This window comes from Furipterus horrens, unplaced genomic scaffold (assembly GCF_987537825.1).
Source record: "Furipterus horrens unplaced genomic scaffold, mFurHor1.1.pri manual_scaffold_12, whole genome shotgun sequence".
Lineage (NCBI taxonomy): Eukaryota > Metazoa > Chordata > Mammalia > Chiroptera > Furipteridae > Furipterus > Furipterus horrens.
This window is the reverse complement of record NW_028327182.1, coordinates 96,374,230-96,396,072: the sequence shown is the minus strand read 5'-3', so window position 1 is coordinate 96,396,072 and position 21,843 is coordinate 96,374,230.

Below are 21,843 nucleotides of genomic sequence, written 5' to 3'. Positions count from 1 at the left end.
GAAGGAGCAGTGCAGCTAGACTCAAGGACTGTTTTTGGTTTGTAATTTGCTATGGCTTAATTTAGCAATATGCTTTTTAATGTTTTAATTTTTGAAAATGCTCACTAACATTTTAAATTAATTTTCAAAAAGTGTTTTTACTTTAAAAATTTTTTGGTTTATTTATTGTCTTTCTATGACAGTTGTCCCATTTTCCCCCCATTTGTCCCCCCCACCCAGCCCACCCCTTCTCCCACAGTCAATCCCCACCTCGTTGTACATGTCTGTGGGTTATTTATACTCGTTCCTCTTAACTTAGCAATATTTTAAAAGCAGTGTAAGTGAAAAAACAAAAAGGTATAAAGTACAGAGATCCTCTGCCTCATCGACAAACTGATGAAGATGCACAACTGTACATGTATTTCCTTTTCGGTATTTTTTCATGTCGTAACAATGAATCAAATGATACTTTAAAATTTTTCATTGGTGCTTTTTACTTTAAAAACCTTGTGCCCCGATTTTCCCACATTTGCTAAAACCAAGCCAGTCAAGAACTCTATGAGGTCTCACTATACGGATAGAAAGAACTTGGTAGAAATAATAAGCCGGTGGCAAATCATACCTGAACAACGAGTACTACATTAAAATCACAAAGGAAAGTCTTTAGAAAAAATTGGCCAAGATCAAAAAACAAAGGTGAATCATTTTAAAATTATTGAGTCCAAGCAGGCCAGCGAATGACATGTTCTTGAGATGGCATTTAATCATTAATTTAACTGCTGCTCTTAAATTATGCTTCCACTTAATATTGCCAAAGTGCACTTAAGGAATAATTTTCATTTCAATTGAAAAATGTCATACGTATCCTGACTGAACTGTATGAAAACAAGACAATAAATTTAATTCTATCAAATTAATGTCATACAGGTCCTTTTTTGCTGTTTTCCATGAATTCTGTTTTTAATGTTATTTTTACTGTTGACACTATTACAGAACATTTTTTGTTCTTAGATATCTGATGTCAAATGATTTAAAAAATAGTTTATTTTCCAAGAAGTTCACGAAGAAGGTTTTAGAAACCATAAAGGAGGAGGCTCTTGCTTCAAAGACATAAGATTGCAGGAAAGTTAGGGAAGAACCTGCTACATAACATAATAAATGGAATAATGAGAGGCAGGCTGGGTAAAACACACAATAACTGAATGCATACATATGTGCACGCTTGCATGTGTGTGCACATGTGTGTTAAAGAAAGACACCCTAAAGCCGAAGAAGTGCTGAAGGTGAAATACTGTACACACTTGAAAGAATTCTTAACTGGCTTTAGCCATCTCAAGTTTAGTTACTGGAAACTCACTGAGCTATGGAGAGGTGCGCCCGGCTCCCAGGCCATCACCACCCCAGTTCCCGGGTGCCCAGGAAACCCTCTCGTTGGAAACGTCACCTTCAAGTCCTCAGCCCCAGACGCAGCCCCAGGCAAGCACTGATCAGCTTCCTGTCTCTGTAAGTCTGCCTTCTGCAGGCTCTTCCCAGAAGCGGACCCACACAGTACGTGGCCTTCTGTGTCTCGCTGCTGTAACTGAGCAGCCCGTTTTCTGGGGTTCCTTCATTTTGTGCCGGCCCCCTTCCAGGCGCTGAGTGGTCTCCGTGCACACATGCACCGCGTGTGCTTCATCCACCCGCCAGTGGATCGTACACTCGGACGTCTCCGGTGTTCTGTTTGTTGCGGATAGCGCTCCATCCCCACGCACGTGCTCCCTCTCCATGTGGCCGTCTATTAGCGTCTGTTCCTGGGTAAGAGTGGGATTTCCGAGTCATGTGGCGCAGGTGTAACGTGTTCCGCCACTGCCACGCTCTTGTCCCGCGTGGCTGCACCTTTACCCCGCTGCCAGCCAGCGCCGAGGCCTCCAGCTTCCCCACGCCCTGGCCAAGGCTTCTCCTCGTCCATCAGAGGGTGAGCCGTGGTGCCCCCCGTCGCTTCAGGTGCCATTTCTCTGAAGACTAGTGCTGCTGAGAACGTGTTTCATGTACTTATGGCCTCTTGTTTATGTGGTTTGATGAAATGTTTATTCAAATCTTTTGTTATTCTTTATTTTTTTGTCTTATTATTGAACAATATTTTGTAATAGATCCTAACGACTCAATTGAAAAAGTGAACACCTTCTAATGTTTGCTCAGACATTTAGGTACATAGGCGTGATTACCAAATGTGTCTGGTTTTCTAGATGCCAAATGCTATATCTATTAGTATTTCTGGCTTCTTCTGAATTTTGACTATTGTTCATATAAATTGAAGAAGTTAATACATAGAAACATTTGTGATATTCATCCTATTAAAATACAGATTTGATAAGATAATGGAGCAATAGTAAACTTTGAATAAAATTTATGCACAGGGTACAAATCTGGAATTTTTTTATATTGAATACAAGTTATTTTGGCTATGGTTATTTAAATAAAAGTATTTCCATATAACTGTTAGCATCACATTTTTATCTTGTTTGAGGACATATGAACATTTTACTAATAAAAATTAAATTATTTACTTCAGTATTTTACTATATAGCTGCTTAGATTCCAGGAAGCAAAGAAGTTACAAACTTGAAGTGCATTTGACAATTGAGTTTAAGAACACAATTAAAGAATGAGGGAGCCTAAAGGATATTAGTGTAAAAGTAGTGAGACTCTGAAAAAGCCAGCAGAAGGAAAATGTGTGAATTAAACATTTGTGATATTCATCCCTTTTCGCCAAGAGCCCCGTGGAAGGATCTGCTCAGTTATAACTGTATCTGTCATCTCATCCAGTTCCATACTGGAGTCAGGTTTTATCTTGACAGATCATAGGACAGAAAAATACCTTTTGGAGGTAATGCTAATATTAGACACTTAGGAAAGAGGGTACAGGTGTGTCCCAAATAGACAATATAGAAACTTCACAGGATTGAGTCTGAGTCCGAGATGCAGCCTTGTTTTCCCTTCTTGAAGATCTGATGCTGATTTTTTGCTAGGCAGACAGGTTAACTGAAAAGGTTGCTGTCTTCTTTAGTTTAGTCCCATTGAGTGTGAACTTAAAAAACAACAACAACAAAACAACCTGTCCATCCCTGACTGTTGTAGTTCAGTAGGTTGAGTGTCATCCCATAGAACAAAAGGCTGCCGGTTCGATCCCCAGCCAGGGCACATGCCTGGGTTTGTAGTTCGGTGCTGGGTCAGGACGCTGGGGTGCGTTCGGTCCAAGTGGTTATGCACTGTCCCAGCAGAGAGCCCTGCAAGCTCCCGCCAGCCTTGCTCTCCCTCGTGGTTCCCTACCCCTCAGGGAAAAGGATGGCAGGCGGGGAGCTCTGACGGCTAGCTGTGGCTCTGGGGACATAGTTTAATTTCCAGGTTTCTGTTTGCTATTGGTTGTAATGTTTTGCAACATCCCTTACGGGTAAGCACGTTGTCACGCACTCCTTTCTGTGGATATTGAGCCCAAATCACTATTCAGGAGGGGATAGTCTCCTTCTTCACCCATGACGCACACATTCACTCCCCCGGCACGAACGCATCCTAGGCTCACTCACCAATTAAGTGAATTGGATGTGTTTCGTTTAAAGCTACCATCAGCTAGATCGAAGTGAACACAGCTGCCACTGGAGTATATGCTTGGGTAAAAATAACCAATCAGTAATACGTGTGTTTGTTCACTTACATATCATATTTTTTTCCATTATAGTTGGACTATATTATGTCTTCAATTAATTAACTTCTAAAATACCACTTGAGATGATAATATACTAGGAACAGATTTTCTGCTATAGATTTGTATATCTGTATACACAAATTGATCTCTAAAATTCAAAGAAGAACACTAAAAAGTACTAACATATACTTTGATTTACAATTTAAGAAGCTCTTCGCTCACATGATTTCACTGAACTATGAAGAGTCTAGACAACTGTCCATGTATAAACACTGTGCCCGGTAAGTCGGCTGTTACTGTAGATTCGTAAGTGTCTTTGAAATCCTTACTTTAAAGCATCATAGAAGTGAGGTGATTGTCAGTTTTTTATGCCATAGACGTATCTGCGTTAATTGTGCTATGAGTGTTACTGTATTCTGGTGTTCTGAAGGGTTAGGCTGAGGAAATTGCTGTTCCCTTAGAAGTTTTTCTCACTATATTTGTTAAGTTCAGCGAGTCCAGCCTGAGTTAACAGAAGACACAGACAACGAGTCACCAGTGTCTGGGCCTAACGGTACTTAAGGCTGATATTCTCACTTGATGTCTCACCTTCAAGATACGGGGGTCACTGCAGGCTCTAGCATTGAGAGCCGCACGACTTCTCAGCATCTAACATGATTTTAAAGACTTTCGTGGCAAAGGCTGATAACAGATTGAGGATAAACATTGTAAAACAGTTAAAAATGGTTCTGGAAATAATGGGAAGGGCATTTGGATACCGACAAGTGTCTCTTCTTTCAGAGTAAAAACAAGAGCAATAAGGACACCATTTGTACCATTTTACTTGATGGTGGATCATGTCAGCACTTTTTGTCACGGTCCCCAGCGCATGAATTTTCCCCTCCAGATACATGTTGATAGTTAAAAACCCACTATAAGCAAAAGCGTATCTGGTCATTATTAAATGTTAATGCTAATGATTAAGTTTTAAATAATCAAGAAACCACTGACATGAAAATATTTTTTCTCTGATCTATTCCTATTAATTAAAGTAGAACTGAAAAACTTCCTGGTTCTCTTCTTTCATTTTTTCTAATACATAGTTATTCTAGACCCATTACCTGTTACAGGTGTCAAGCTTTAAAAAGACATGGACAAATAAAACATAGGTCATGCCATCAAAGATCCTAGATTTCAGGGAGCTTGAAGGGAAAACAATCCTTAGAAACCATGAATTTGTTATTTTGTTGAAGATAGGACTGTCATAAGAGTAGAATATCAAACCAATTTATAAGAAGTTGAAAGCATAATGATGAATATGGGATAATCATGATTCTATGTGAAAGAATGTCAAATCTTAGTTTTAATGTAAATATCCAATGAGGTAAATTTTTCAACCAATATTTGTTGAAAAATTTATCTCATTGGGTATATATAGTCGCTAAGTACTACACTCCGTGCTAGGTTTCAGGGATAGAGGGGGAACAATACAGACTTGGTTTCTGTTCTTATGGGTCTTATATTCTAACAATGGAGTCAGATTAAAATCAAGCAAATAGAAACATACAACCATTAGCCGCAATTAGCCATAAGAATGAATACTACCAACAAGGGACCGTAATATTGGGGGGAGGATATCAAAGAGTCAAGGAGGAGTTGAGACTTTAGGCGGGATTGACACTGAAGTTTATAACCCTCTCCCACCTGTGGAAGTTTGACATGCGACCACACGCTGTAGCTGAGTACCTGTTATTATCAGCTGAGCTGAATTTTCAATGAGTACAGGAATCCCGTCTCTTGTCTTCCTCATCTTATTCTGTATCTTTGTTGCACACCAAACCTTCTGTATGTGTTTATATATAAGTTGAATACATTATAATTTATGACACTTAGTTCTATAACATATGCTATATATAACGTGTAGGCACTCAGAAAGCTTCCAACTTGCATCATCCATGTGTATACAAGTACATACATGACTGACTATTTGGGGATCACTTCTCACACCTCATTTCCCCCCCGAACCTTGCCCTGTGCTTACCCTTGATGCCAGGAATGACTGAAGCTCACAGCCGTTGGCTTCCTTCTGAAACCTCATTCAACAGACCCGTCTCTGTAGCCCGCGGTCCAGTGTTGACTAACAAGACGAGAACATTCCATTGGCTATTAAGACATAAGACAAGAAATATGTTGATTAGACCATTTATATTTGCATAAATTTAACCCTTTACAAGTACTTCAGGTGCCAAAACACATGGTGTTTTTGTGCGTATCAGAACAGTGATTCTTCTGGAGACCCGAGGTTCTGAAGGCCTGGTGGAACCATGGAAGGTTCAATAGGGCCAGTGATTAGCATGGAGACGGCTCGCAACAAGCTAGAAGTGGGGATAAGGAAAAGAGTGTGTATTTGGAAACAATGGATTCCTGTGGAATTGGCTATAATTATTATGATAATTGCCTACTGACATGTTCAGATCTAACAGCAACGAAGACTTGGTTTGTCTCCACCCTATCCACATTTTCTCACGGTGTCCAGTGCCCGTCTGAGGCTCACTGCGACTGCCTTTTGGATCACTTGGTCAACTTCTGGCTACACAAATCTGCTTTTCTCCGACGTCCGCTCTCCCACTGAGTGGTGCTGCTGTCTGCAGGGGACCCCAGGGCACGCCTGGAAGCATTATCCGCAGATCTTCCTTCTGTACGAGCCGATGTCCAGGTGACCTGAAATTCCGTCAGCCACATGCCCCTTTCTTTGATTTTGGACGGGCCTGTTCTCAACATGTCCCTGTCAGTCCCTTCCTTTCACTAAGTCACCCTCTCTTAGCTGTTTCCTAACGGGCCTCTCTGCCAAGGCAAATCATGCCTTCCCCGGCTCTGGAGTGATCTTTCTAGACGCAGGTGTGGCCACTCTTCTTTCCTAAGTAACGCCTTTCAATGAGCTCATTGTCCTGAAGGCCAAGTTCAGACGCTCCCAGCCTAACACCCAGGGCTCTGCTTCCTTGATTTCCACTCCAGCATTGTCATCACCCCTCCTCCTGCTTTCCCTCCCCTTCCCAACACGCACACTCACTCACACTCACACGCACACACGCGCACACTGACGCACGCACTCACACACACAAGCGCACACTGTACTGGAAGTTGCCCTCCTGTTCCCTAGACCCAGAACTGAGTGACTTGCTTCCTTTATTGGAATCACCCCCCTCCTGCCAAGTTTACACGGCGCTGTCTGAGGCTCCCTCCGCCCGCTCAGGGAAGGCCGTCTGAGGGTTGGTCTCCTCCTTGCTCACGGTGACATCCACAGCCCTCGGCAGGGGCTTGTTTAAGAAATGCTTGGTTAACCAACGTTAGACATTTCTCCCCACACGTGGGTTTAGAATTCCTTCAATGCACAATCCTGTGAAAACCAGGCCAGGTGTGTGCGTGCGTGGTGGGGCTGGAGAGGCCAAGGGTGTGGATTCCTGGGGCGGTGGGCATCCTTTACTCCCACACAGGCTGCTGTGCGTGGGGACCTCTGAGGGTCTGACACGGGAACCAGCGTCCAGCTCCTGGCTCTTGTCCTTGTGCTGCCGCCCGGCCGCGATGGTGTTGGAAGTTCTGTCTCACGCTGCTGCGCTTTCGCTGATATGTAACAAAAACTCCGGGAACAGTTTGCAAAAGGCGGTACTCATTCCCACTGAGGAGAAAAAAAAAAAGAGAGAGAGAGAGAAACAAGTGACTCCTCTGCTAAGCAATTTCAAATGTTTCTGCTGGAACCTTAATAGTGAATTTTAACTTCTTGGCTCTCGGCGAGGTCAATGTTGCTGTGCTTTGTACTCATGCATTTCGCTGGAAAATTGGATCCAGAGGTAAGTGGAGTTTCCTTTTCTCAAAGGTCGCCTGGCCAAGATACACAATCCATGAACCAGAGCAACCGGTGGGAACACTGGTGAAGTGTGTACCTGGATGGTAGCTGCTTCCCCGGGTTCGAAACCACTGAGGCTTACTTCCCTTAGGCTCCCACTTATATTCACTGTTATTTCAATTTCATATTATTTTCATGAAGCGTAAACTGCAGACGCGGCTTATTCACGTTACTTGGACTGTCAGAAACCTGGGAAGCACCGTGTAAAACTCGTATTTCTTACGTGAATAAACTTTTTAAAATTACATTTGATTGTGAGGAAACATGGGCACCTTTAAAGCTTCTAGCATCTAAAAACATGTTTAATTCCTAATTTTAAGGAAGTCACGACAAGGTTTTATTTTATTTTGTTCATCCTTACAGATCCTCTGAGTCATTCAAGGCAATTGATTGGTAATAAGCTCACTGGCGTTGTGACAGCTTGAGGCGCAGTGGAGGGAAACCACGTTCAGTACGGATTACCAATTACACTATTAACCATTTAGGCAAATTAGTGACTAATGGTGTAATGGTAATCACTTTCAGATCATTCACTAAGAACGGCTTCCTGACCAAGACAAGGATATGCTTAAAGGATGAATGAGACAGGATTTATAGCAAATGGTTTTTAACTGAAATCCAAATATTAGCAACAGACTATTTTGAAAGGGATTTATTTGGGTAAACCCCCACAATTTAGTGTTATTTTCTTCTGAATATTATCCAACCCATTTCAATCTGCGGGGCCTGGAACCTGGGCTAGAGGTGTCTCGGGAATCAGCTCTCTGGTGGGTCTTCTGGCATTTCTTGTTTGAGTCAGAGTGGACATGTCCCCCACAGACTCCGTTTTGGGGGATTCAGCCCTCTGTTTCCATAACTCAGAGAACCAAGAGGTCAAAGAAGCTGAAGGAAGAGAAAGGCGGTCAGACCATGCCTTTGGTCGTGCAGAACCTCCTGTTCCATGCCAGCGGAAAGACTTATGGGTTATGGTCCTCAACCAGCCCTTGTAGGAAATCTTGTGTTTAGAGACTTCCTTGGCCTGCTTACTTCCTGCATCCCTGACTGTAATTTCATTCCGAAGGGCCTGAGTCAAGCTTTGGGAAGTTTAGATGGAGGTGCGTCTGGAGCTGCACCAGTAGGACAGAGGTGACTTAGTGCCCTGTTTACACGAGCTACGACCCTGGGGGGGTGGGGAGACGAAGGTCAGCTGAGGGTGCTATGAAGAACGGGAGGTCAGAGGGCCAGGACTGGGGTGGACGGTCCCTTCTGGTCTCCCTGGGGCAATGTATGTCACCTCTCAGGGTGCTGAGCTCTGTCAGGGCTTCTCAAACTTATTTTTCTTATCCCTCTTCCTTTTTTTCCTAAAGCAGTGGTCCTTCATGTTTGTCATCTTAAGGAGAATCTCAATGTCAACAAATATTTGTTGTGTCATTCAGCCAATATTTATGGAGCACCTACTTTGTGCTGGGCACTGTTCAAAGGGCTGGTGTAGGACACGTGACAGGAAGCAAAGCGGAGATGGCACAGCGGTGACAGCGGGGGAGCTGTCTGTGCCCGGCTGTGGCCCACACCATCCTCGGAGTTCTTGTTTGCCTAGAGCCCCGTTTGAGAAACCCAGAGGTCTCTGTATCTCCCCAATAACCTGTGGCTTCACAGACAGAGGGGACCCATGCATTGGCCATTGTCCTCGCCATGACAAATGCTCCCAGGACTGTCACAGTCAGGACCCAGACCACTCCGCTACAGCAAACACTTATTTGCTTTCCATCTGGCATCCAGGAAGAAAGAGGCCAACGAATCATTTTTACTCTGGAGGGATCTTGGACTTCCTCAGTCTCAATTTTTCTTCTCGGCGTGGGGGTTTACTTTTCCCTTCCTGGCGGGGGCATGGATGGCCCAGAGCTGCCTTCACTTTGCACAACCATTAAAGGAGCTCTCCACCATTTTTTTGGTAATTTTATTTAACAAGTAATAAATAAATCTATTTAATAAAGTGAGCAATTTTACTTAATGTGTCAAGGAGACATTACACATTTTATTTGACATCTGAATCTGAACAAGTTAAGCTGGAACTGAAATATATTCTAATTCTCATCTGGGCATGAGAGAGAGAGAGAGAGACAGAGAGAGAGAGACAGAGAGAGAGAATCAGAGGGAGGAAGGGAGCAGTTGCCAGTCCGAATTTATAAGGAACAGAGACAGTTGACAGTTAAAATATACATCTACTTATCTTTGCTGCCGGTCAAAGATAATTTCCTCAGCTTCCTTCGATTTGGATCCACCCAACAATGTACCAGGTGTTTTTCTTTTTCTCTTAAGAATGAAAAGAGTCTCTGAATTTATATGAAGTTTAAATGATTTAAGTCTTGGTTAGAAAATTCAGTTGGAAATCTAATGATCATCATTACCTTCCATTTTAATAATATTTTATTTTCCACACCTGCCTTCTAAAGCCGTTTCAATCAGGAATAACAGTGGGGGAGAAACTCAGCCAACACGTGTGCAGAGAAGGTCTGAGCAGTTATGAGCCCAGTGGGAAATGTGAGCAGTCCTTACACGGGGAGCTGGAGTTCTGCCTGATGGTACCCAGCCCCGCACCTTTATTGTCTTGGAGGTTTTAAAAAAACTTGCTCTTTCTCATATTACATTCTGTAGGCCGGCTTAATAGATACGGTTTCTGGAGAGCTTTGTGGCCAGAATTATGGAAAATTCTTGCGGTTGTCATGGTTTTTGATGAAGGAGCAAAATGCAAAATACTCGTAAATCTGGCTGATTTGCCTGAAGTTCAAATAGTGACAAAGACTCTTGAACAGAATCTTCTCACCTCTGGGGTTGACCGGAACATCAGGGCTTTGCCGCTGCGCCTGGCATGTGCCCGGGGCAGTGCCCCGCCTGGGGAACGCGGTGGTCCGGACGCGCCCTGCAGCGTTGAGGTGGGTGCTGTCCAGTGGGATGAGCTGTGAGGAGTGTTGGGGGGCCTTCCTCCTCAACCCCCTCCTTCCCATCCCCCGCCAACCGGTAGCCATGGCCCTGGGATAAGATCCTTCACGCTCTCATTACAATGAAATCGGGTTTCCCAGGAGGCGTGGTGGTCCCCGCTCTCTGAGCAATCATCAGCTGGTCGTCAGATAAGCCACAGAGAGTGGATCCTGAGTGAAGGGGACGCGCAGAGGTCAGCCTGGGCGGAGAGAAGCGGGCGGGCCCAGGGTGCGTGGAACTGGCTGCGGGGGCGCTGGGAGAGGACGGACGGGGCAGGGGCGCACAGAGGGGAGGCCTCTGAGTCCGTTCCTGCCCCCGCGGCTGCGATGAGCGCGCACAGCCTTCTTACCGCCGGGGCATTTCTGTCGGGAAAACCCCCTGCGTGGTAAGCGCGCTCCGCTTGCCTGATTCCCCTTCAGAGCATCACTCACCCCCGGTGTTCAGCCCGGAGCCGCCGGGGCTGCCGAGTCTCCCTTCTCTGCGCCCCAGCGTTCCTTCCCCGCCCCGACGTCGTTCTCCCCACTCCGCTGCGCAGAAGATTCCACTTGCGCGCCCTCCTCGAAGGCCCTGCCACCCCTGCCTGTCCGTGGGCTCGGAAGCACCCTCTGCCCCGCGCCCACGGGCCCCGCCGTTGAGGAACAGGCGGTGGAGGGTTTGAAAGTCCGTTCTTCCCACTTTCCGTTCCCACGCATCTCGGGTGGCCGCTGAGGGGGTCTTGAGACGTGCACCCCTCAAGGATTTTCCTTCCTCAACAGCCACTCAGTGCTGACGGCAGCTCTGGACACCCTGGCTCGGAATCACCTCCTCCTCCTCTTCCCTGCACTTGTGTCCGTGAACATGATTCAGTTCATCGAGGACAATAACCACCACGCGTGTCCGAGGGACCGTGACAAGGGGGTCTGCTAGGAAGTGTTCTCTCGGAGCTTACAGTCGACCCGGGAGGGTGAGGGCGACCTGTCAGGGAGGCCGCCCGTGCACTGGCCGTGGCAGCGTGGGTGCTAAGTGGCAGCTTCGTGGGAGGCGGTGGGAGCCACGCCTGCCCAGTGGTGTCCTGCCCGTCTTGACCTTCATCGCAGTCAGGAAGGCAGGTATTTGGGAATTATTTGATTTCACTTTCCCTGTTATGTCCCCTGGGTGCATTTTGTTTCCTGGCGGGTCCCCAGGGGAGCTCCGTGGACCCAGAGAGTCTGAGGAGGGGGCAGCAGCTGTGAGCCGTGCCAAACACCAGCCGTGACCCCTGGGGGTGGCTTCCAGGGGCTGCGCCTTAGCAGAGGGCAAGTCCAAAGGTTGTTACGGGTTAGTCATGCCGGCCACGCCAGCCTCGCCCTGTGTCTCCCTCACAAGGGTGGAATGGCATACTTCTTAATTTTGGAATCCCCGAGTTATTGTTAGAATCAGGAAGCAGGGGACGGCTCGCATCACGGCGTGGCTTGGACAGCCTGGCGGCGCGCCTGGCTGGGCCCGATCCTGTGTGTGCCCCAGGCGAGGGTCACTGCAGCAGCATGGCCAGTGTCCGGTGTTCGGTGTGATGGTGGCCTGGACTCTCAGGCAGCCCCAAACCCTGGCTGTTGCTGCTCACAGTTCAAGTGGAGCCCCACGCAGCGCCTTCCCTCTGAAACTCCCTACGGCTGCAACGTCACCGTCCCCTGTCTTCCCTGCCTCTGAAACTCCCTACGGCCAAAATGTCACAGTCCCCTGTCTTCCCTGCTTCTTCTCAACTCTCCTAGGGATTGGAAGAATACAAACAAGAGGCCCGTCATCAGCCATCCCATGGGATTCACAACTGCCCGTGCGCAGTACTGGGAGCAGAAGAGATGTTTCACCTGCTCTGCTGCTCCTGGTGGAGAAAGGTGGGCAGCAGCTGGGGGACCACTGGTGCTCTCTTTTCTGTCAACAGTCCCTGGCCCCCTCGGGGGGAAGATGACGGGCCACCTCCACCCAGCTGTGCTGTGACCAGAGCAAATGGCAGCCTCACCTTTGAGTCTTTCCATGTATACATATTTTTTTTTTCAGACAGCTTCTGTCCAGATAAGGTTCTTACTCCTTCTGAGATAATTCCTAACATTTCTCAATGGGTTTCACGTAGCCAGCACTTCCACCATCGGGGACGGGCACCTCATTCCACAAACGGGCCACTCGGCCGTGCCCACGCAAGCTTTGTAACTGTATTTGGGTTCGTCTGAAATATTTTTAGGAGCTCTGAAAAAGGAATGGTTTATTTAGAAATGGGGGTGAACACAACCTTCACACGATTATGTGACTAGGGGAGATAAGAAAACATTAAAATAAAAACATCAGCCCTAACAGCCTTGTAGAGTTATTACTCCTTCCCTTCCTGCCTTGGACTATTATGCATTTTGCTCCACTCAGGAGATTTTGAGCTCCATTTAAAAAAAAAAAAATCACTTTTGGAGTCTTTCGGATATTTTCTGTGGTGACAGAAATTTTTTCTTTGAAGATTGGGTGTAATTTAGGGGAGTGTCCTAGTCACAGAACCGGCCCATGGATCAGATGGGAGATTACTGTGGGTGCTACCACTTCTGTTTAAAAATAAAGGGACGTGGAAGAGAGTTCTCCATATGATGTTTTCCAAAGAAAGTGTTACAGAAACAGGGGAGTCCAAAAAACCCCAGAGTTTGCGGCTGGGGGATGGGGAGAAGGAAGCAGCTTTCAGAATGCCTCCACACGCCTGAGGCTGATGGCTGGTGTCTTTTTTTATGCAAAATGGCTTTAATGCATCCAAAGCCTCAGGTGGATGGGAGGGGTCTTGGACCAGGGGATGGTGTGGAGAAAGCACACAGAGCCTGCGTGAGGTTCTGTGAATGGTCAGGACTGGTCACCGCACCCACTGCATCAGAGGCCGCAGTCAGGGATTTAAACATAAGGAGTTGACATTTTAGCCAGGCTGACTGTGTGGATTTAACTAAGGCTGAGGCTGACTGTGCGGATTACAAAAGGACTAACTATGCAGTTTACAAGGAGGCTGAGAATCCACGAGGTTCTGGGTTAAAAGCTGGTGGACCCGATAACACAGACAAGGTCTCCCCAATCGGGATTGAATGATTGGCAGCTACTGGTAAAGCTGAACTGTGTTTGGAAAGTAGGGAAAGGGTTTCTCTGACTTTTCTAAAACTAGCCTGGTTTGGTAGGGGGAGGCAAGGATATGTGTTTATGGGTGTTTTAAAGAACATAGGACTTAACAACAGAAATCCGCAAATAACTAAATCTATATAACGGTTAAATAAATAATTCTTTTTCTTTTCACCAAACTCTGGTGTTGAGAGTTATAATTCTGGCGGCGGGCAATCGGGCCCCTGACTAAAGAGCCCATGGGCTTGTTTTCAATTGGAGCAGCCCAGGGGTTCTGTAACAAAAGCACCTGTGACCTAATACTGTAACCTTACAAAATGCCTCTGTTAAGAGGCTGACACTAGGCTGGCCTATTTTTTCTCTTCTCACACGGGCGCTGTGGATTGTAGTTTCATTTATGCCCCAGTTTGCAGGGAGTTATGGACCAGAAAAGGCAGCTGGGGCCGGGCCTCACAAGCTTCCTGCAAGCCCAGTCCCCTTCAGACAAATATGTCCTACGCCAATTTCAGACGATTAAACTGTGCTTCTGCTTTGCAGAATACTGAAAGCAAACGAGCTGCTATATTACTAAACACATCTAAAATGCTTCTGGAAATGTTCAATTCTCCGAAGGTGTGCAAACTAGATTCTAGGTTCAAGTCCCGGTGGTACCTGGCTTTTTTTGTTTTTTTTGGTCTCTCTTAGAACGTGGGTTCAGTTGAAGTTGCCTGATTGTGAAAAATCAACATATTGCAAGTACGTGGGCAAAGCCTTCCTCCTCCGGCAGGAGAACCGGGCTGGCTCTTGGTGTTGGCCAAGGCTTGTTTTCACTCTTTTTTCCCAAGTTCACACTTAAGGCCCATTTAGGGCTTGTGTGACCCCCCGCCTATTTCCTGTTATTGTGTTTCTTTTTATAGGCTGCCCTCCTTAGAAGGGGTATCTTTTCATCAGCTCCGAGGCCTTGGAGGCGGGGTGAATTTGCCTGAGGCCAGGAGGGCCCTGCTCACTGCTGAAAGGCCACACACCAGAGGCTGTTCAAACAGGGCAGTGTCCCGGGAGTGTCGCGCTTGGGTTGTGGTTTTATTGTTTGAAGTGTGGGTCAGAGGGAACTTTTTAAATTTCAAACACTTTGTTTTTTTCTCCAAGTCTTTTTTTTTTTTTTAAGTTAGAACCTTAATGTGTCCACAGATCTCTTTTTCATTATTTTTGGCTGAAGCCAGACACAAATTGTGTTGAAAAATATTATGAAAACACTTCTCTTTCTAGCCCAATGTAGCATATTCCACAGATTTGGGTTGTTCAGAAAAGCCATAGAAAACCACCCACCGTGTCAGATTATCTGCTTAACCAAGTCCCAGAGGTTTCCTTCTCCAGAATGAACTAACTGTCACCCACTGAGTGACCAGAAGTGTGGCCAAATGAGCACGCTTATACTTTTAATAATACATTAGGGAAGAGTCATGTCGGGGTACATTCCTAAGGCCCATTATATTTGGGGAGATGCCTGAGTCTGACATGATTAAATATGAAATATGTGAGTGGCCCTGGCTGGTGTGGCCCAGTGAATTGAGCGCCAGTCTGTGAACCAAGGGTCGCAGGTTCGATTCCCAGCCAGGGCAAATACCTAGGTTGTAGGCCAAGTCCCCAGTTGGGGGCGCACAAGAGGCAACCACACACTGATGTCTTTCTCCCTCTTCCTCCCTCCCTTCTCTCTAAACATAAATAAAATCTTTAAAAAAAATAAAAAGAAATATGTGAGTGAATTGACCTGGTTATTCCATAATAAAAAGCAATACATACATACATCGTCGGCAGCCATCCGTCTCGAGAGACGATGGTGTAGCTTCTTAAGAGTCTATCTGCACCGCCGAGAATGGCTGTGCAGTCTGACTCGGGAGTGACACGGTATCTGTCTCCTCCCGTGTTGAATCGACATCTTGCGATGACGCTGAAGCTACAGAGCCTGGGCAGGGTGATATGGAGGGTCTGCTGTTGCCCATGCAGCAGACCCCCCCTCTCTTCGCAGCTGAAGGGTCCAAGGGAAAGACGGAGTCAATACAGCTTGGCTTCAGGTGCGCCGCAGGAGTTGCCGGTGTTGACTACAACGTCAAACCGCCTTAGGGACTCCGGCTCCGGATTTCCTGTCGGGGTTTACTCCCTTAGCCTTTCCCCTGAAGAGGTATGCCGCAAGGCAGCGGAGGTTTTTTGGGGTCAGAGTTTTCCTTCTCTGATGTGCCCTGACTGGAAGATCGAACCAGCGACACTTAGCTCGCAGGCCGACGCTCAATCCACTGAGCCAAACCAGCCAGGGGTACATACATTATATATATATATATATATATATATATATATATATATATATATATATATTTATCAAACTCTAGTCATTTTGAGGTAATTGAAAAACTTATTTAACTAATGGAAACTTGGGTTCTTAAGTTCGGAGGACAAGCAATTTTTAAAGTTTCTCAGTTTATGAACAATGGGAGCAATGAATTCAATGGACACTTTCTGAGAATCTGCTCCATACGGGTGGCTGTGACAGGCGCTGATGACCCAAGCCAGCAAGACACAGTGTCCCCGCCCTCAGAGAAGCTGTGTGATCAGAGAGACACCTGGGTAAACACACCGTGTTGCTGTCACTGTGCTGTGTTAACACAGTTACGCAGGGGGCTCTGCCAGAGCAGCGGGGTTGCCTCTAATGCTGCCGGTGACGCAGTGGCTGTAAGATGTGACTAAACCCTGAGGGTCACATGTAAATGTCCTCAGTGGGGAAAGGGTCAAAGACAGGGGGCAGCGAATTTTGGGAACTCTACCATATGCCGGACAATCGTCACAAGACCAGAGGCTGTGGCTTCACGTGCCTTCCCACCGTTTCCCGCCTGTCTCCTTCTCTGCGCCGCGCTCCACACAATAAAATCTCAGGGCTGTGGTCTTTCACGTGCAGAATTGGGGTAATGCTAGGTTTTTCTGGAGATTAGTTGTATTAATACACAGAAAGAATTTTGAATGCTGGTCGTAACAGAGTACCCTGGTACACGTTATCTATTCACTGTGTTCTCGTGGTTGCCCGTTCTTACCGATAATGCCACAGAGCCAAAGGCAGGGTGGCCGGTCAGTTCATTCATTTAGTCCCGATTATTTACTAAGCACTTACTATGTGACAAGCACTGGGAATTCCAAAGTGGAAGCATGAGGACATGCTCTCATATGACTTAAAATGCTCATGCTGAGATGAAAGGAGAACAAGTCAATCAGCAAACAGAACAGTGACAGTCATGTTCACACCCTCCACGAAGCTCTGTGCTTGAGAGCGTGGCATTGAATTTCCTGGTTTTCCGGGAAGCTGAAGGCAGGTGAGGGAGGAGTGATGAGTCAGGACTGGCAAGAATCGACTGACTTGGAAACCAGCTAAAGTAAGCATGCTGGCTTCCATATCGTAGATTAAAACTAAGATAGAACTAGGTTTAATAACATACCCAAGGCAAGGTTCTCTTCGCTCATCATCATTTTGCCAGCTGGTGTTCCCTATCCTATTTGGCACAAGGATTGTTTGTTTGTTTGTTTGTTTGTTTATTTATATCTTCACCTGAATACCTTTTTTTCATTGCTTTTAGAGAGAGAGAGGAAAAGAGAGGGAGGGAGAGAGAGAAACATCAATTGGTTGCCTCTGTACGCACCCCAATGGGGGATCCAACCCATAACCTGGCATGTGCCCTGACTGGGCCTTGAACTTGCAACCAACTCGTGCACGGGAAGACAGTCCAACCAACTGAGCCACACTGGCCAGGGCTGGCATAAGGATTTTTAAACACATTTTGTTCTAGACCTTAAAAGACAACTGCTGGCTGGGAGTGTCTCATTAAAAAAAAACTCTATCTTGTACCATGAATCAAATGATCCATGTTCAGTTATTTAGGTGCAAATGTGAGCGGGACATATCTGAATTTATATAGAAGTGCCACATGGTCTTTTTCTCTACTTAGCCTATATCATTCAAGAAGAGAAAATGAAAATCCCGTCCAAGGGACTAGTGAGCAGTGACGGGCAGTAGCACACATCATATTTTACCCCCCTTTGGTTCTTTGGGATCCTAAGTTCCATTTTTACCTCATTCTAGGGAGCTGGTTTGGCTTGAAGTAATGAACGGTCTCCAGTATCTACCTTGGGAAGTCCCTTTAGTTCAAGACAGAGGTCATTGGTAGGGCAACAGACTGACATTACTTGTTCTGGCTTCTTTTGCTGTCCCGGCGGTCACCTGGGAGAGCCACTGGGGACTTATCCTTCATACACATCAGATGTTGAAATCAAAGCTGTTGCGTGGGGAGTAGCACATGCTTTGATGAAGCGCACGAGTGTCATGTAAAGCACGTGACTCTTCTTATGATGGACAGGATGGACAGCCCACTGGAATATCCTTAGGTCAAGGCCGCAGCGTTTTGGCTTCTAGATGCTCGTGGAAACAGCTAATGGACGTTTTTATGCCACCTGACTATTACTGTTGTAAGGAACAGACCCTTGACTTATAGCTTGAACTAGAACTTGGATGGGTTCATGCATTTCTGGTGCTGAGATCCAATTGAAATGCATCGTATCTAAAATTTTACCTACTGAATCTATTTAGAAGCCTCTTGGGCAATTTAATAGGAGATTATATTTGTATAACATGTGAAAATCTAATTCACCAACTTTTAAAATAATCCCTTAACTACGTCATTTTAAAAAGCATTGGATGGGAAAACATATTTGCCAATGACATCACAGACAGGGGACTGATTTCCAAAATATATAAAGAGATTATACGACTCAACATCAAGAACACAAACAACCCAATTAAAAAATGGGCAAAGGACCTGAACAAACACTTCTCCGAAGAGAACATACAGAAGGTTCATAGACACATGAAAAAATGCTCAACATCATTAGCCATCAGGGAGATGCAAATAAAAACCACAATGAGATACCACTTTACACCTGTCAGAATGGCCATCATCAACAAATCAACAAACGACAAGTGCTGGCGAGGATGTGGAGAAACGGGAACCCTACTGCACTGTTGGTGGGAGTGCAGACTGGTGCAGCCACTACGGAGAACAGTATGGAATTACCTCAAAAAACTAAAAATGGAACTGCCTTTTGAACCAGCAACTCCACTACTAGGATTATACCAGAAGAATCTTGAAACACCAATTCAAAAGAACTTATGCACCCCTATGTTCATTGCAGCCCTGTTTACAATAGCTAAGTGCTGAAACAGCCTAAGTGCCCGTCTGTAGATGAGTGGATCAAAAAACTGTGGTACATTTACACAATGGAATACTATGTAGCAGAAAGAAAGAAGGAACTCCTGCCATTTGCGACAACATGGATGGAACTAGAGAGAATTATGCTTAGTGAAATAAGCCAGGCAACGAAAGCAAAATACCATATGATATCACCCAATACAGGAAACTCAAGAACAACACAAACAAAGGAACTAAATAGAACAAAGAGCAGAATAGCAGTCAATAGGGGGGAGGGGGAGGGAGAGAAAGGGGATAAGTAAGGGAAGGGTCTAGTCAAGGAACGTGTATGAATGACTCATGGACACGGACAACGGGGAGGGATATGATTGAGGGAGGAGGGTGGGTTGGGTGGGGGAGAGAAATTAGGGGAAAAGGGGACAACTGTAATTGAAAAACCAAAATAAAAAAAAATTTACAAATAAAAAAAATAAAATAAAAATAAAAAGCATTGGAACACAATATTTATAAAAGATATATCCCCCAGATTTAGAATGTTTAATTAGATTAAGTAAATTATAAAAAAAATTCTTGATAGTTTTATTGACTTTAAGATTGCTAAGTAAAATCTCTAAAGCAGAGTAGTTTACATAGGTTTCAAAACCCTTTTTAAAAATTATCTTTATATCTTACAAGTAATATGTTTAAGTATCCATATTTTGAAAGAAGAAATAAGTAAATGATCTTACACTGGCCAAATATATTAGAAATAAATACTAATTTTTAATTTATTCCAATTTAAGACAGGTTTGTATTATTGGCCATATCTGCCTAAACTTTCAACAAAATGAATTTAATACATCTGTATAAAATTTAAAATATCAATAGAAAAAATAATAAGAGACCAATATAATTTTTTCTAGTGTTTAACTGCATCAGAGATTTTTAAAAATAACATCATAAAAGTATACAAAATATTTAAAAAATATTAGATACGTAGTGATATTCTGTACTTTTATCGATTTATCTATAAATAAAATATGATTACATAAATTGCTGAAATAAAGATTGTAGCTATTTTAGTCCTCAGAGTGTTCTGAGTACGTTTGCACACAGGCTGTGAGAAAATGCGTTTCATTAATCGGTCTCCATATTCATCCACTGATTACATGCATTTAAAAATATGAACAACACTGGAGGGACACAGAGATGTTTAAACCAACGGCTTCCACAAAGGGCACCCTAGAAAAAGTCACAATTGTTTAAGCTGTGGTCCTTGTTTTCAGGCTACTTAGAAATGAATTTACTACGCTGCGTCTCCCTCCACAACTGAGAAGGAATACAACCACCTCAAAACTAGAGACAACCACAAGTTCCAGAAAATCAAACCGCATGGGAGTCCAGCAAACAGAGATATAAAGAAGAAACACTCACCCAGACAGGTAGGAGGGGCAGAGCCAGGGCGGAGAGGACGTGGTGTGTGGTGGCAGCAGCAGCGGTGGCAGAGGTAGGCCAGCAGAAAGCGCAGATATATGTTTTTAAAAATTCAGGAGGGACACCTGGAGAGCATTACCAGCTCCTCACCAGACCCACAGCTCACGGTCCCAGCACCGGGGAAAATCAAGCCTCATTGCTTCTGACTGTGCAGATCAGTGGGGGTTGGAGTGGCAGCAGAAACTGCCAGTCTCAGCAGGGTCTGCTTGTTTAAAGGGCCCCCATGGTCTTAGAACATCTGCAGACCCACCCACTCTGTGAACATTGGCCAAGGCAGCAGCTAGAGGGGCGCCAGTCCCATATGGAAGTGGGAGAAGTGCCTGGAAAAGGGACGAGCGCTGAGCAAGCAGCATTGTTCCCTCTCAGACCCTTCTTCCACACACAGCGCCACAACGTGGTGAAACGGGTCACCCTGTACTGACGAATCCCTAAGGCTCCGCCCTTTAACAATGTAACAGGTGCAACAACTCTACCTGGGACGCGGAGGCAAACAAACACAGGAGCCTGTCAGAATGAGGAGACAGAGAAGTATGGCCCAAAGGGGGAAACGGATCAAGGTTCCAGTGGGAGAACTAAGGGACAAGGAGATAGCCAACCTAACAGATGCAGAATTCAAAACACAGGAGATAAAGATGCTCACAGGCTTGACAGATATGCTTGAGTACGGCAAACGCATAAGAGAAGAAGTGAAGGCTATGCTAAATGAAGCAAAGGAAAATCCACACAAAACCAATGGTGAAGGGAAGGAAACCGAGGTTCAAATCAAAGATTTGGAACATAAGGAAGAAAAAACAGTCGACCAGTGCAGAATGAGGAAGCAAGAATTGGAAAAAAATGAGGAAAAGTTCCCAAATTTTGCAAAGGAGATGGATATACAGGTCCGGGAAACAAACATGAAGGGTCCCGGCTGAGCTGGACCCAGAGGGGACCACACCAGGACGCATCATGATTGAGATGCCAAAGGCGAAAGATAAAGAGAGAGTCCTGGGGCAGCAAGAGAGAGACGGAGACTTGCCTACAGGGGGGTGCCTATAGGACTATCAGCTGATTCTCAGAGGACACTTTGCAGGCAGGAAGGGACTGGCAAGCAGTATTCAATGTGATGAAAGGCAACCTGCAACCATGACTACTCCCTCCAGCAAAGCTATCATTTAGATGGAAGGGCAGATGAAGTGCTACCCAGACAAGGTAAAGCTAAAGGAGCTCATCATCACCAAGCCATTATTATATGAAATGTCAAAGGGACTTACTTAAGAAAAAGAAAATCAAAACTATGAACACTAAAATGACAACAAACTCATAACTATCAACAACTGAACCTAGAAAGTAAAAACAAAATCCAACTAAGCAAACCAAACCAGAATAGGAACAGAATCACAGGTATGGGGATCATTTGCAGGGTTATCATCTGGGAGGAGGGAGGGGGAGAAATGGGGAAATGGTGCAGAGACTAAGCAGCATAACTGGTTGGTACAAAATAGACAGGGGGAAGTTAAGAATAATATAGGAAAGGGTGAAGCCAAAGAACTTACATGCACGACCCATGGACATGAACT